The sequence below is a fragment of the Pristiophorus japonicus genome, chromosome 4, assembly GCF_044704955.1.
Source record: "Pristiophorus japonicus isolate sPriJap1 chromosome 4, sPriJap1.hap1, whole genome shotgun sequence".
Lineage (NCBI taxonomy): Eukaryota > Metazoa > Chordata > Chondrichthyes > Pristiophoridae > Pristiophorus > Pristiophorus japonicus.
The window spans coordinates 240,106,937-240,123,336 of NC_091980.1; positions in this window are offsets into that span (position 1 = coordinate 240,106,937).

Below are 16,400 nucleotides of genomic sequence, written 5' to 3' on the forward strand. Positions count from 1 at the left end.
TGGTTCGATTTCAGAGACCCCCAAGCCACAGAGATGGTGCTGAGGCAGCTGACCCTCTCTTTTCGCAATGGCAGAATCGGGGGTGGAGAAACCCACCAAGGGGAAGGTGTGTGAGATCCGCCCCGGCTCTGATAAGAGAGAGTGGAGGCAAGAAGGGAATTGGCAGGCAGGCAGAGAGGTGGTTTGCTACGGGTGCGGGAAGACAGGGCACATGGAGGAGGGAATGCCGGGCTCTGAGGCAGGAAGAGAGAGGTTCACAGGCCCCAACCTCAGCCCCAGTCCCCACGGCCGCAAGCCCTCCCAAGCCAGCTGTGCCCAGCCCTGCCGCCCCACTCGAGGGTTTCCTCACGGCTCTGCAGGCACTCTTTACCCAGACTGGGAAGGTCGCAGCCGTGACCGGGGGCGAAGTCCCTCAGGCCCAGACCAACACCCCCCAATGACTAGACCCCAAGGAACCAGTGTACCTCTGCCCGGTCACCTATGATGCGTGGAGCAGACCAAGTGTCATGATGGGGGTTGAGGGGGTCCGGGGGAGTATCTGCTGGACACAGGGGCCCCATGCATCCTGGTTCATGTAGACGACCAGACCACCTCACCCCTATCCAGTGGGATCCCCTACTGCCTAACCAGCTTCACTGAAGAACACAAGGGCTTCTTCTCCAAACCACTGCAGATACACATAGGCACCCTCCACACCATGTGGAAGTGTGTCCTTCTGCCGTGGGAGGGAGTGGGTAAAGGCATCCTCGGGGCAGATTTCCTCAGCGGCCAGAAAATTCTGGTCGACCTGAGGAACCACTGTCTGTGGGGCACAGCCGACACCGGGGAGGGGGAAGGTACAGCAGTCATCCAGGGGAAGGGTTCTCTCTGCATTGTAAAGCTGTAGGAGAGATATGACCTCGGTGCTCTGGTAGACGGCACCCCAATGATCTATCAGGCTTTTGTGTGGGCCAACCTGGCAGCATTTGCCAGGCGTAAGCACGACTGTGGACGGGTAAATGGGATCGAGGTCAGAGTAGGTGGGGACCCCATGTCTAAGCCCCAGAAGCAGTATAATTTTCCTAGGGAGGCTGAGGCAGACCTAGAGGTCGCATTGGGATCTCTAGTCAGACAGGGAGTATTGAGGCCAATAGCCACACGTGAACTCTCCACTTTGGCCGGTTCGGAATACGGACAATTCTTGGAGGGCCATGGTAGACTACCGAGTCCTCAATAAAAATATCCCTGCCTGTGCGCCCACAGTGGCAGCCGTAGCCGACCTAGTCACAGCCATCCCCGCGTCCGCAGCCGTCTTTACGGTGCTGAACATCTCGAATGGGTTCTGGTCCATCCTGCTGTGGCGGGAGGACCAGTTCAAATTCGCCTTTACATTCAAAGGACAGCAGTATACCTGGAACTGTCTTCCCCAGGGTTTCCACAACAGTCCAAGCATCTTTCATCAGTGTATGGCCAACTGCCTGAAAGAGTTCAGCAGACCCAGACAGCTAGTCCAGTATGTGGACGACCTCCTGCTATTCTCCGATTCGGAGGAAGAGCACGGTCCCCTGCTGGCAGAGCTGTTGGGACTGCTGCACGAGGAGGGTTTTAAAGTAAACCCTAAGAAAACATAGATCGGCCAGACAGAGGTAAAATTCCTGGGGCTGACTGTGCAGGCAAGGGAGAGAGCCATTGATGAGGCTAAGAGAAGGGCAGTTCAGGAGTTACTGGCTCCGACTACAGTTACAGGGGTGAGGTCGTTCCTGGGTCTGACCGGTTACTGCAGGGACTTCATTGAGGATTACGCAGCCATTGCAGCCCCCCTACTCCGGCTCCTGCGTGGAGTGGGAGTGGGATGAGGATGTGATGCAGCATTTACCCGCCTCAAGGGAGACCTGCAGAAAGCTCCAGCCCTGGGAGCGGTAGATGAGGGCGAGGAATTTTTCCTGGAGGTAGCAGCCAGTGGGGATAGCTTAAGTGCTGTGCTGATGCAACAGCGGCACGGCCAGCTGAGGCCGGTGGTCTACTCCTCCAGGGTCCTCACTGAGGTTGAGAGGGGTTATTCAAACTGTGAAAGGCATCTGCTGGCCACCCACTGGGCTGTGAAGCAGTTGCAGGTGTTTACAGGAGTGTCCCCAATCAATCACACCCCCACTCGGATGCTGCTGGATGGAAGAATTAAGGATAGGACAGTGAGCAGCGTACGCATTGCTCATTGGATCCTCCTGTTCTCAGATGGATTTGAGTGTAAAAGGGATGTGTGAGCCCCGACTGGCAGCCAACATGCTGTACCCCGGGAAAGCCCACCGTTGCGGGGGTCTGGGATGTGGACATAGGGCTCTGGGCAGGGATCCATCCCCACGGCTGGGAGATCTATGTTGACTGGTCCAGCATGGTGGTGGCGGGGAAAAGGCTCACAGGGTGCGGGATTTATGATCCCCAGGCAGGCATTGCCAGGGCCATCAAGCTCCCAACCACCACGAGCGCCCAGCATGCTGAACTGTCACCCAACCTGACGAATTCCCATGGCCCTATACTAAAATTCGTTTAAAATTCTGACGGGTTTAGACAGGTTAGATGCAGGAAGAATGTTCCCAATGTTGGGGAAGTCCAGAACCAGGGGTCACAGTCTGAGGATAAGGGGTAAGCCATTTAGGACCGAGATGAGGAGAAACTTCTTCACCAGAGTGGTGAACCTGTGGAATTCTCTACCACAGAAAGTTGTTGAGGCCAATTCACTAAATATATTCAAAAGGGAGTTAGATGAAGTTCTTACTACTCGGGGGATCAAGGGGTATGGCGAGAAAGCAGGAAGGGGGTACTGAAGTTGCATGTTCAGCCATGAACTCATTGAATGGCGGTGCAGGCTAGAAGGGCTGAATGGCCTACTCCTGCACCTATTTTCTATGTTTCTATGTTTCACCTGCAATGCCTGCACGGAGTACCTAGCCATCTGGTCCTGTCGCAGGTATACATCTGCAGATGGCAAGCCCCTGGCCATAAAACTCCTACTGCAGCACATCATGCAGGCAGTAGGGACCGGGGAAGACATTTGCATTCACAAAGTAAAGGCCCATTACAAACATGAGCCCAGGGAACCAAAAGGCAGATCAACTGGCCAAAGAGGGAGCCCGAACGGGAACCAAGTGGAACCCGCTCGAGGCAGGCCCCATAGCAGCTATCCGGGGTAGACAGGGGACACAAGGGAGCGCAGGGGTGGCTTTGGCACTGGACCTCCAGCAGGTACAGGCGCGAGATCCCGTCCTTAAGTCCATCATGGACAAGCTGACTGCAGGAGAAAAGGTCGAAGGCAGAGGCACAGGCATCCATGTTAGGGAGATGATGTTGTTTAAAAGGAAAGCAGTGGATAGTGCCCCAGCAGCACCAGAGGGAGTTCCTTCAGCTGGCCCACGCAGACCCTGGAGCTGGACACCCCGGACCGGAGGTCACCTGGCAACGGGTGGAACAGGTCGGGTGGTGGCCCCAGCTCCGGGCAGACACTCGTGAATTTTGCGCAAACTGTCTTGTCTGTGCAACCAATAATCCAGATCCCCAGAAAAGAAAGGTGTCTCTAGGACATGCAAGGAGGATAGAGGGACCATGGCAATCGATACAAATCAATTACATAGGGCCCCTACCTGTGGCTAAGGGAGGGTACCGGTACTGCCTGGTTTTGGTGGACACTTTCATAAAAAGTGGGTTGAAGCTTTTCCTTGCCGAACAGCCACAGCAGCGGGGACCGCCAGGATATTGGTTAGGGAGGTGTTCTCCAGTTGGGGACTTCCACAGTACGTGGAGTCCGACCGGGGGAGCCACTTCACAGGACAGGTCATGCAGGCAACCCTTAAGGTGCTGGGGATTGAGGGGAAGTGGCACGTCGCCTACAACCCCCAGTCCTCGGGGCTAGTGGAGCGTGTGAATAGGACCTTGAAAGAAAAACTCAGGAAGGAGACTGGGGATTCCCCGCAGAGGTGGATGGAGAGGTTACCCATGGTTTTGACGGGGATCTGGGCCAGCCAGTCGAAAAGCACGGGGTATTCCCCATACGAGCTCATGACTGGAAGAGCCATGCGAACCCCCACCCATGTACTTGCCCCGGTCCGGACAGAAGCTCAGGTAATCGAGGTGAATAGGGACCGCTTTACCAAGAGTCTGTCGGAGCACCTCAGGCAGATTCACTGGCAGGTGGCCACTAACATGGGGAAGCAGCATCAGACCAACCGATTGTTGCTGGAACCGAGCAAACACCACGAGTGGCAGGTGGGGAACTAAGTCATGGTCCGCAACTTTGCCAGGGTGGGAGTCTTTGAGCCACTACACATGGGGCCTTACAGCATTGTCGACAAAGCAAGCCCCGTGGTATACGCGGTCAAGATGCCCCGCCGGGTTAAATGGTTTCACATTAACCAATGTAAACTGTTTAACCCCAAGGCAAAACCTCGTGGGAAAGGGCAGCCCGGAGGGATAATCCCAACAGGAAGCCCAGGCCCCCAGCCCACCACTGCAGCCCCACCGATCCCACCACAAGGAGCAGTGAGTTGTTTCACAGGTACAAACTACCCACAGATTTGGGACCCACAGGAAGGTGGATTCCCACTTTACATATGGGACGAGGACTCACCTCCACCAATTAGGAGATCCACTCGGACTCCGCAGCCAAGGGTGCCACCGTCCCTAGCAGCCGGTTTTACTTTCCTGAGAGGCACTAGGGGAAAAGGGCCGCGCAGGGCAGGCAGCCAGTCATTGGATGTGACCCCGCAGCCAAGGTCTCCTGACAGGGAAGGGGTTGTACCGGAGACAGGGGCCACCGACAGTGAGGAGCCTGTCGGGGCTAACCGAGCCTTTGGTGCAGACAGCCCAGAGCCTGTAGGAGGGTGGCGGCGGGTCCCAGTAGTGAGTGGTCCCTAGAAGAACTGAGGAAACGCTGAGAGAGTATCCGCTGTGAATGGTTTCAGGTGGAACCCTTGTACAACCCAAAGCCCCCCAGAGGATACGGGAGTCCCCGGCAGTGAGGAGCCTGCCGGGGGAATTTACTTGCTCCCGAGGGCAGTGAGCCATCCCTGGAGGGGGTGAGGGGCTGTACCAGCCCAGTAAGCACCAGCCGAAGCTCGGGGGACACCTTGGCAGGGGAGACAGAGGGGCCGCGGAGGTCGGTCCGGCTCAAGAGGTCAAAGGAGAGGTGGTCTCCCCCCGACATTCCCCCGCATAAAAGGAAAACCAAGGAGCATCCCAGGGATTAGCACAGCCACCTGGGAAGGGCGGCAAGCAGGTTAAAAATGAGAGCTGTAGGTGTGGACAGATATATATAAAGATTTCTCTAGTGTAGTGGGGCTCAGGTGGCCTCTGCAATATAGGGAGTACAACAGTGAGGCTTTTGAGCCAATAGGATAGGGAGCCTGGACTTTTTTTCTCTCACTTCCTCTTTTGTGTAAGGTTTGTTTGTTGTTTCAAGTGTTTATTAGTTAAAACCCCTTGACTTCCACAGTAAAATTGCGGTTTGCGGCCAGACCGATAGGCACACACAGTTTAAACCCGTGCAGGGGTACGGTGAGGTGTAGACAGAGTGGAAAATGGGGGATGGATGAGCCAGGGGGCTCAGGGGTTTTAAGAACATAAGAACATAAGAATTAGGAACAGGAGTAGGCCATCTAGCCCCTCGAGCCTGCTCCGCCATTCAATAAGATCATGGCTGATCTGGTCGTGGACTCAGCTCCACTTACCCGCCCTCTCCCAGTAACCCTTAATTCCCTTATTGCTTAAAAATCTATCTATCTTTGACTTGAAAACATTCAATGAGCCAGCCTCAACTGCTTCCTTGGGGAGAGAATTCCACAGATTCACAACCCTCTGGGAGAAGAAATTCTCTCAACTCGGTTTTAATTTGGCTCCTCCGTATTTTGAGGCTGTGCCCCCTAGTTCTAGTCTCCCCCACCAATGGAAACAACCTCTCTGCCTCTATCTTGTCTATCCCTTTCATGATTTTAAATGTTTCTATAAGATCACCCCTCATCCTTCTGAACTCCAAGGAGTAAAGACCCAGTCTACTCAATCATAAGTTAACCCCCTCATTTCTCAAATCAGCCTAGTGAATCGTCTCTGTACCCCTCCCAAAGCTAATATATCCTTCCTTAAGTAAGGTGACCAAAACTGCACACAGTACTCCAGGTGCGGCCTTACCAATACCTTATACAGTTGCAGCAACACCTCCCTGCTTTTGTACTCCATCCCTTTCGCAATGAAGGCCAATATTCCATTTGCCTTCCTGATTACCTGCTGCACCTGCAAACTAAACTTTTGGGATTCATGCACAAGGACCCCCAGGTCCCTCTGCACCACAGCATGTTGTAATTTCTCCCCATTCAAATAATATTCCCTTTTACTGTTTTTTTCCCCCCCCCCCCCCCAAGGTGGATGACCTCACACTTTCCGACATTGTATTCCATCTGCCAAACCTTAGCCCATTCGCTTAACCTATCCAAATCTCCTTGCAGCCTCCGAGTCCTCTACACAACCCGCTTTCCCACTAATCTTAGTGTCATCTGCAAATTTTGTTGCACTACACTCTGTCCCCTCCTCTAGGTCATCTATGTATATTGTAAACAGTTGTGGTCCCAGCACTGATCCCTGTGGCACACCACTAACCATTGATTTCCAACCAGAAAAGGACCCATTTATCCCGACTCTCTGCTTTCTGTTCGCCAGCCAATTCTCTATCCATGCTAATACATTTCCTCTGACTCCGCGTCCCTTTATCTTCTGCAGTAACCTTTTGTGTGGCACCTCATCGAATGCCTTTTGGAAATCTAAATACACCACATCCATCGGTACACCTCTATCCACCATGCTCGTTATATCCTCAAAGAATTCCAGTAAGTTAGTTAAACATGATTTCCTTTTCATGAATCCATGCTGCGTCTGCTTGATTGCACTATTCCTATCCAGATGTCCCGCTATTTCTTCCTTAATGATAGTTTCAAGCATTTTCCCCACTACAGATGTTAAACTAACCGGCCTATAGTTACCTGCCTTTTGCCTGCCCCTTTTTTTAAACAGAGGCGTTACATTAGCTGCTCTCCAATCCGCTGGTACCTCCCCAGAGTCCAGAGAATTTTGGTAGATTATAACAAATGCATCTGCTATAACTTCCGCCATCTCTTTTAATACCCTGGGATGCATTTCATCAGGACCAGGGGACTTGACTACCTTCAATCCCATTAGTCTGTCCAGCATTACCTCCCTAGTGATAGTGATCATCTCAAGGTCCTCCCTTCCCACATTCCTATGACCAGCAATTTTTGGTATGGTTTTTGTGTCTTCCACTGTGAAGACGGAAGCAAAATAATTGTTTAAGGTCTCAGCCATTTCCACATTTCCCATTATTAAATCCCCCTTTTCATCTTCTAAGGAACCAACATTTACTTTAGTCACTCTCTTCCATTTTATATATCTGTAAAAGCTTTTACTATCTGTTTTTATGTTTTGCGCAAGTTTACCTTTGTAATCTATCTTCCCTTTCTTTATTGCTTTTTTAGTCATTCTTTGCTGTTGCTTAAAATCTTCCCAATCCTCTAGTTTCCCACTAACCTTGGCCACCTTGTACGCATTGGTCTTTGATTTGATACTTTCCTTTATTTCCTTGGTTATCCACGGCTGGTTATCTCTTCTCTTGCCACCCTTCTTTTTCACTGGAATATATTTTTGTTGCGCATTATGAAAGAGCTCCTTAAAAGTCCTCCACTGTTCCTCAATTGTGCCACCGTTTAGTCCTTGTTTCCAGTCTACTTTAGCCAACTCTGCCCTCATCCCACTGTAGTCCCCTTTGTTTAAGCATAGTACGCTCGTTTCTGACACAACTTCCTCATCCTCAATCTGTATTACAAATTCAACCATATTGTGATCACTCATTCCGAGAGGATCTTTTACGAGGAGATCGTTTATTTTTCCTGTCTCGTTACACAGGACCAGATCCAAAATGGCTTGCTCCCTTGTAGGCTCTGTTACATACTGTTCTAAGAAACAATCCCGTATGCATTCTATGAATTCCTCCTCCAGGCTACCCCCTGCGATTTGATTTGACCAATCGATATGTAGGTTAAAATCCCCCATAACTACTGCCGTTCCTTTTTCACATGCCTCCATTATTCCCTTGATTATTGCCCGCCCCACCATGAAGTTATTATTTGGGGGCCTATAAACTATGCCGACCAGTGACTTTCTCCCCTTACTATCTCTAATCTTCACCCACAATGATTCAACATTTTGTTCATTGTAGCCAATAGCATCCCTCACAACTGCCCTGATATCATCCCTTATTAACAGAGCTCCCCCACCTCCCTTCCCTTCCTGCCTATCTTTCCGAATCATCAGATACCCCTGTACGTTTAATTCCCAGTCCTGGCCACCTTGCAACCATGTCTCTGTAATGGCCACCAAATCATACCCATTTGTAATGATTTGTGCCATCAATTCATTTACTTTATTTCGAATGCTGCGTGCATTTAGGTAGAGTGTTTTCATCCTAGTTTTTAAACCGTGATTTTTAGTTTTTAAACCCCTCCTGCAGCCCTTTTTTATTCAGTGGTCCTTTTTGTTTCTTGCCTTTGGTTTCTCTGCCCTCCACTTTTACTCATCTCTTTTCTGTCTTTTGTTTTTGTCTCCTTTTTGTTTCCCTCTGTCTCCCTGTATTGGTTCCCATCCCCCTGCCATATTAGTTTAACTCCTCACCAACAGCACTAGCAAACACTCCCCCTAGGACATTGGTTCCATTCCTGCCCAAGTGCAGACCGTCCGGTTTGTACTGGTCCCACCTCCCCCAGAACCTGTTCCAATGACTCACGAATTTGAATCCCTCCCTGCTGCACCACTGCTCAAGCCACGTATTCATCTGTGCTATCCTGCGATTCTTACTCTGACTAGCACGTGGCACTGGCAGCAATCCCGAGATTACTACTTTTGGAGGTCCTACTTTTTAAATTTAACTCCTAGCTCCTTAAATTCGTCTCGAACCAAATGAGGTTTTGTCTTTCAGAAGAGGAACCAGAGATGAGGAAAATCCTGCTCCTGTGCACCTATATCAGAATGTGCATCGGCTACCGGGGAGAGACTGAAGAAGCCATTATTTTTGGCTGCTCAGGAGGGCAGGCACCAACTGTCACCACAGGAGAAGGGACACCAGGGGTAGGGGGATCGCAATATTTCCCCACAGGGAAAGGTGGCCAGGGTGGTTGGGGTCCAATTCTACTAGATACTCCAGCCACCCCGGGGTCACGTATGGGGAAGCATCAGTCTCCTGCCCCAGCATTGAGGTGACCGCATCCCGGGTTAGGGTGGTGGTTGGGAAGAGGGTTCGCTTGACCTGTAAGGGGCACATCCTGGTGGGAAGATGGTGGTGGTGGCTCAGGAAGCAGAGCAAGGACATGGGAAACACAACAGCAGATTGGGAGAGACTGGACAACAGCACCTACTGGACCATCACAGGCACCCGGGGGGGGGGGGGGGGGGGGGGGGGGGGGAAGGAAGTGTGTGTTGGGATAAATGGTGGGAGGCGGAGTTAGGAGTGTGTGTGTGTATGTGGGGATCAGAGAAGATATGCCTGGCAGGCATCTCAATAGCGTTCTCCCGACAGTGGCGGGACGAAGGAGAAGGGATGGGATGGGACCAGAGCACGGTCGCATGCATAATAAGCCACCCCAGCTCCATCAATGCCACCAAGTTAAGCGCACACCCCAGACAGCCCTTGCCCACAGCCCCGACCAAACCAACTGACATGGACAGATGCCCTACCACCACCCAGGGACCAGAGAATGGTTTGGTTTTGGTTCCCATGGACAAGCTGCTACACCAGGGGGTCCACTACGCCGTGGCCTCCGTCATCCTAAACCTTACCGAGGTGCACCTACCCGAGTGGTGCCCAAAAGAGACAGAACGCCTCTACCAGGCTCTCCTTCGAGAAATGTACCGGACATTCTACGAGCTCGATTTTGGCTATTTGAATAAGACTTTGCTGTACTGCCTACAACCCAAAGACAACGTGAAACCAAAAAGACACAGAAGAGGGATCTGGAATGATGTTTTTACCGGTTTTCAACAGCGGGGCATCAATGATTAATAGCATGGACAATTATGTAGCACATTTCAGATACCACATTCCATTTTTACCAGAGCACCTGACAGATCTGTTCAAAGCAGCACAAAAATCCCAGAAACATTATTTTAACCTACAACAAAAAAACCCCCAGTAAAATTGAGAGCCCAGATAGCTGACTTAAATTCAAGGCCCTGGTGGGATTGGGGGTTGGACGTAGAGATCCCGGCCTGGGACCGCATCCCCTCTCGCCCTGGTAATGGCACAGCTGATCATCATAGCTGATTTGCTGGTGATCCGCTGCCAGCTTAGGAGAAAGGGCCGTCGTATAAAAATTAAGAAAGCTGAGCGGGAGGCCAAGTCAAAGGCCAAATGAAAACGAAGGGCTAGCAAAATCTATGCAGTATGACGGGACTGATTACAGTGTACGAGCCGAATGTATTGCAAAGAAAAGTCTAACTTGTAAAAGGTCTGTGCCTCCCTATCTGTAATACTATGATGTGTGATAATATGTACTATTATGATTTTGGTGAAGAGTATTGGTTGAGAAGCATTTTTACATTTTCAGCATTGTACTGATTCCAAATGTATGAATACCATTGGTGTATTTTAATGTTTTATCGTGGGTTTGGGGAAGATTGGCTCTGAGAGGGAAAAGGATTTGCTTCACATTTTGAAAACACCCTGAGACAGAGGGCCCAAGTTTGCACACGATAAAAAACGGGCGCCCCTCTGAGCTGGGCGCCCGTTTTTCGCGCCTAAAACGGCGCCGGAAAAAAACCGCGCGATTCTGGAGCGCCCTGCAGCTCCTTGTCTGTTTGTCGTGGCGCCCAGGGGGGCGGAGCCTATACTCGCGCCGATTTTGTAAGTGGGAGGGTACTATTTAAATTAGTTTTTTTCCTGCCGGCAACGCTGCGCGTGCACGTTGGAGCATTCGCGCAGTGTGAAGGAAACATTGGCACTCGGCCATTTTTGTAGTTCTTTGTAGCTGTTTAGTTTTTGAACATTTTAAAAAAAAAAGCACATTGCCATCAGCACATCAGCACTGAGAAGGCTGCAGGAAGCCTCAGAAAGTTGAGGCAGCTGTTTCCTGACGACCTCCTCCTTTTGCCATCGGGAAATGGCTCCTCAATTTCTGAGGCTTCCTGCAGCCTTCTGTCTCCTTCCCTCCCGCCGTCTGGAATGGCTTCCTCCCACCCCCCCGCGTTCAGTCGGTTCCCTCCCTCCCGCCGTCTGGAACGGCTTCCTTCCTCCCTCCCCCAGCGTTCGGGAACGGCTGCCTCATTTTGTGAGGCTTGCTGCAGCATTCTCCCTGGCTGAAGCACTTTCACACAGGTAGGAAGATGGTTTATTTAATCTTTTCTTTGCTTATAAATTTTTATTCAGGTTGGATTTATTTGTATAATATTTGTACAAGTATAAATAAGGATTTATTGTAGAATTTAATGACTTCTCTTCCCCGCCCCCCCACCTCGTTCTGGACGCCTAATTTGTAACCTGCGCCTGATTTTTTAAAATGTGTAGAACAGGTTTTTTCAGTTCTACAAAAATCTTCACTTGCTCCATTCTAAGTTAGTTTGGAGTACGTTTTCACTGTGGAAACTTTGAAATCAGGCGTCAGTGGCCGTACACGCCCCCTTTTGAAGAGAAAATTCTGTTCCAAAGTGGAACTGTTCTACCTGCCTAGAACTGCAGAAAAAAAAATGTGGAGAATTGCGATTTCTAAGATAGTCCGTTCTCCACCAGTTGCTCCTTAAAAATCAGGCGCAAATCATGTGGAAACTTGGGCCCCCAGTGTTTTAACGGGGGACTGTAAGGTTCTGCAAAATCAACCATGGAGACATGTGGCAGGGAGAATGGGAAGATGCTATGTTTAAAATGACCAACTGTAGCCAACAGCCTGTAAACCACGGAGGATGATGGGACTCTGGCCACCCTGTACGGTAACAGACAATGTTGCAGGGGCACGGAACCGGATGGGGGATGAGCCAGCTACTGTAAGGGGGAAGGAGTGCACATTCAGTTCTTCCAGGAAAATGGATACAAGGCATCTTTATATTTTCAAAGGACATTTCTCCAGCTTTTCGTGTGAAACCCTCACTGAAGAGGCAACATGTCCAGGCAAAATCTCCCCAGTAATACACAAGGCAACACAAAGGGTGTCAGTTTGAATAATTAAACAAAGGCCCACAGGTCTGATGCAATCATTTTGGCCAGCCCAGAGTGGCACCTGTGTTGAGATAGTGAACAATTCACCCCATCAGCGAGCGACAGGATACAGGAGGTGTGGCTAATCTCCCATTCCAGACAGATCGATACACATCGAACTGCCATTCGCACCCCATTTTTATTCAAGGAAGACCCAAGACAATGGCATGCAGTTTTGGCGCGAGCGGGAGTGTCTGGACCACCCGTTAACTCTGGACGAGATGACAAAGGGCGTCTGGTCCCTTGCGACGAGTAAAACTCCCGGAAGCGACGGCTTACCGGTCGAGTTGTATTCGGCTCTGTGGGACTGGATGGGCCTAGACCTGCTGGAAGTGTACAAGGGTATGCTTCTGGCTGGCAGTATGTCAGAATCAATGAGGAAAGGCATCATCACCCTCATCTACAAGCAGAAGGGGGAAAGAGGGAGGAAATCAAAAACTGGCAGCCCATTTCGCTGCTCAATGTGGACTACAAGATCCTGTCAAAGGTCATCACAAACAGGGTTAAGTCTGCTCTTGAGCTGGTGATTCACCCGGACCAGACCAGCATTGTCCCCGGCAGGAAGATCTCGGATAGCCTGGCACTACTCAGGGATACGATCGCCTATGTGCGGGACAGGGGGGTGGATACCTGCTTAATCAGCCTAGACCAGGAGAAGGCCTTTGACAGGATATCGCACACGTACCTGATGGACGTGTTCTCCAAAATGGGGTTGGGGAGGGTATCCTCAATTGGATCCAACTGCTCTACAGAGACATCAGTAGCGCAGTTTTAATCAACGGGTGGGAAACTGAAAGTTTTCCGATCAGATCTGGAGTCAGGCAAGGCTGTCCTCTCTCGTCTCTCTTGTTTGTGTGTTGTATCGAGCCCTTTGCCGAGTCCATCAGGAAGGATGCAGGCATTAGAGGGGTGATGATCCCAGGCAGCGGAGACGCTCAGGTCAAGACCTCCCTGTACGTGGACGCGTGGCCATCTTTTGCTCGGATCCGCAGTCGGTCCGCAGATTGCTCACAATCTGCGACCAGTTTGAACTGGCCTCGGAAGCGAAGGTCAATCGCAGCAAAAGCGAGGCCATGTTCTTTGGCAACTGGGCCGACCGATCCTTTATTCCCTTCACCGTTAAACCAGATTACCTGAAGGTGTTGGGAATATGGTTCGGAGCGGATGGGGCGTGCGCCAAAAACTGGGAAGAGCGTATTGCCAAAGTGAAGCAAAAACTGGGATGGTGGAAGCTGCGCTTCCTCTCCATGGCAGGAAAGAACCTGGTCATCAGGAGTGAGGTGCTCTCGGGTTTGCTGCACGTGGCACAGGTCTGGCCCATCTCTCGCTCCTGTGCCACGGCAGTCACCCGGGCCGTCTTCCACTTTGTCTGGAGGTCCAAAATGTAACGTGTCCGCAGAGACACAATGTACAAATCTCTGGACAGTGAAGGAAAGGATGTTCCGAACATGGCCCTCATTCTGATGGCCACCTTTGTGTGCGGCTGCATCAAGCTGTGCACAGACCCCCAGTAGGCAAACACCAAGTGTCACGACATGCTGAGGTTCTACCTGTCCCCGGTATTGCGAAGGATGGGCCTGGCCATGCTGCCGCGAAATGGCCCCACCAGCTGGGCCATGCCTGTCCACCTGTCCTTCGTGGAAAAGTTTTTCACAAAAAACCCCTTTGACCATAAGGCCATAAAACAATGGTCAGCATGCAACGTCCTGGACGCCCTACGAAAGAAGGAGGGTGGACCCTGTCAGGTGGTTCCCTGAGCGGACTGTCGAACTCGTGTGGCAGAACGTCTCATCGCCAGAGCTTTCACACAAGCACCAAGACGTGGCTTGGTTGGCGGTGAGGAGGGCCTTACACAGCTGAGATGCACAGCCGACATCTCAGCAACACGGCACGATACCCTCGAGTCGGCTGCTGGGCGGACGAGACTGTCACTCATCTCCTTCAGGATTGCGCTTTCACAAGGCAGGTTTGGAAAGAGATGCAGTGGTTGCTGTCGAGATTCATCCCAAGCAGCTCCGTAACACAGGACTCTGTGCTCTACAGACTGTTCCCAGTGATACACACCGAGACAGACATCACCTGCTGCTGGAGGACCATCAACTCGGTCAAAGACGCTCTTTGGTCTTGCCGAAACTTGCTGGTCTTCCAGAGCAAGATGTCCACGTCTGCGTGTTGCAGACTGGCACAATCCAAGATCCAGGATTACGTGCTGAGGGACGCACTTAAAATTGGTGCAGCCGCCGCAAAGGCACGGTGGGGAAGGGCCACAGTTTAAAGTCCTTCTGCCACGGTAAACCCGGGGGCAGGAATCAGTACAAAACTTCCCTCGGGCTGTACTTGTAACTTCTTTTTGTGTACATGGAGCACCATGATCTGTAAACACCCATGTAGTGCCATGTACAATGCAAGGTCTGTTTCGTAATGCACGTTGAAAAGAAAAATTGTAAATGTACAGTCACCCATTCCGTGTACTGTATAGTGACACGTGTAATGTAATTTGTTGAATGTACTACAATGTATCCTGTATTGTACCGAATTGTACTCGAAATGAAAAGCAAGGAAATGTATGGAACGGAACTGCCGTCAACACCCAAATGTAGTATATGGGATTGCTGACTGCAGCTAAATGTACTGAACTGCTTTTGAATGTACTGTACAAATTTTTATATGGATAAAGTATATTTTGAAATTTAAAAAAAGTTTTGGCGCAAAGATGAACGGACTATAAGAAAAAGCTGCAAAAATACACAAGGTGGTTTTTTGAGGTTGGAGGTTGAAACCAGCTTTTGCATGGAGTTGTAGAGTTGAGTTAAGAAGGTGGGAGTCAGTTTTCGTTGTGGTAGAGTGGAGTTAAAATGGAGTTGAGTCAGCTCTTCACAGGGCCCTCACTCTGGGAAAGGTGTGCTTAACTCCAGCAGCTTTTTGCTTAGGAGCCAACCGAGAGGCAAATAGAAGAAACCGACGCAACATCAAGGAGGAAAACCGAACCGACCAACAACGTAAAACCCATCCCAGAGGGACCCCGAGCTGGAAAAAGTGCCCCCAGAACCCCGGAGTTGATAGGATTGTGAGTAAAGCCCAAACCCCCTCAGACTCAATTTAGGATAGGAATTGGTAAGAAGGGTGGAAGTGGGAGGTGGGGTTGTGTGTGAGTGGAATGTTTCAACCTCTTATCTTCCCCTTCCCTGTTGCGAGAATTTTTTGTGTTGTCGAGTGAGATTGTGCCATTACTGCTATTTACGACCTCTATCTTTGTGTTTACTATTCTAAATAAACAACATTAGCCATTTTGCACTCTTACCCACTGTGTCTGGTGCCTCGTTACTCACCCATCCTCATAAATCGCACGTACAGAACCTCAGGGGAGTGTGGATTCGAACCCACACCCCAAGCTCCCCTTACTCATTTTCCCAGAAGTGAGTGAGTGTAACAATTATTGTAAAGGTCAGCAATATTGGCAGTGGAACTACAGGCCCCGTTTCTTTTTAAGCACAGAAGTATGTTCAGGTGTCCACACAATTAACCACAATATATTTACTCTAGAAATCACTCAAAATCAATGAAAATCACAACAAAAATATATTCCAGCCTGCTGGCAACTTTACACAACCTCTCTCTCCCTCACCCCTCCCGCCCCACCGGGCGGGACAAAGCAAGGCAAGTACCTACAAAATGTGCGGTGCCGAACCCGAGCGATTAAAAACAGCATGTTTAGGGAAATTAGCACTGCAGAGGAATTTTGTTCATTTTTTGGGCAGGAAACATGGGCAGACGCTGTGCAGCAATGCTGGCGGTAATCATAGGCCGAAATGGCCACCCGCGATAATCGGGACTAAAACCAGTGTCAAAGGGGTGATTCCAATGGAAATTCTAGCCCTCAGTATTTTGACAAATAAACTAGCTGTATGTTAGTGCTCACCACTTAGAGTATAGGGGAAAGTTTACATGGAAAATTTTAGCAGGGCTAGTTTAGATTTGGTTAAAATGTAATTACATTCAATATAACCATTTGCACCAGTTAGGCTTCATTAGATCAATTAATATTCACAAGATGGATCCCAGTCTTGACTGAATTTACTTTTAAGAAAACATTAAGTGATTACTTCAATATGCATCCAATTAAGGAATTAAA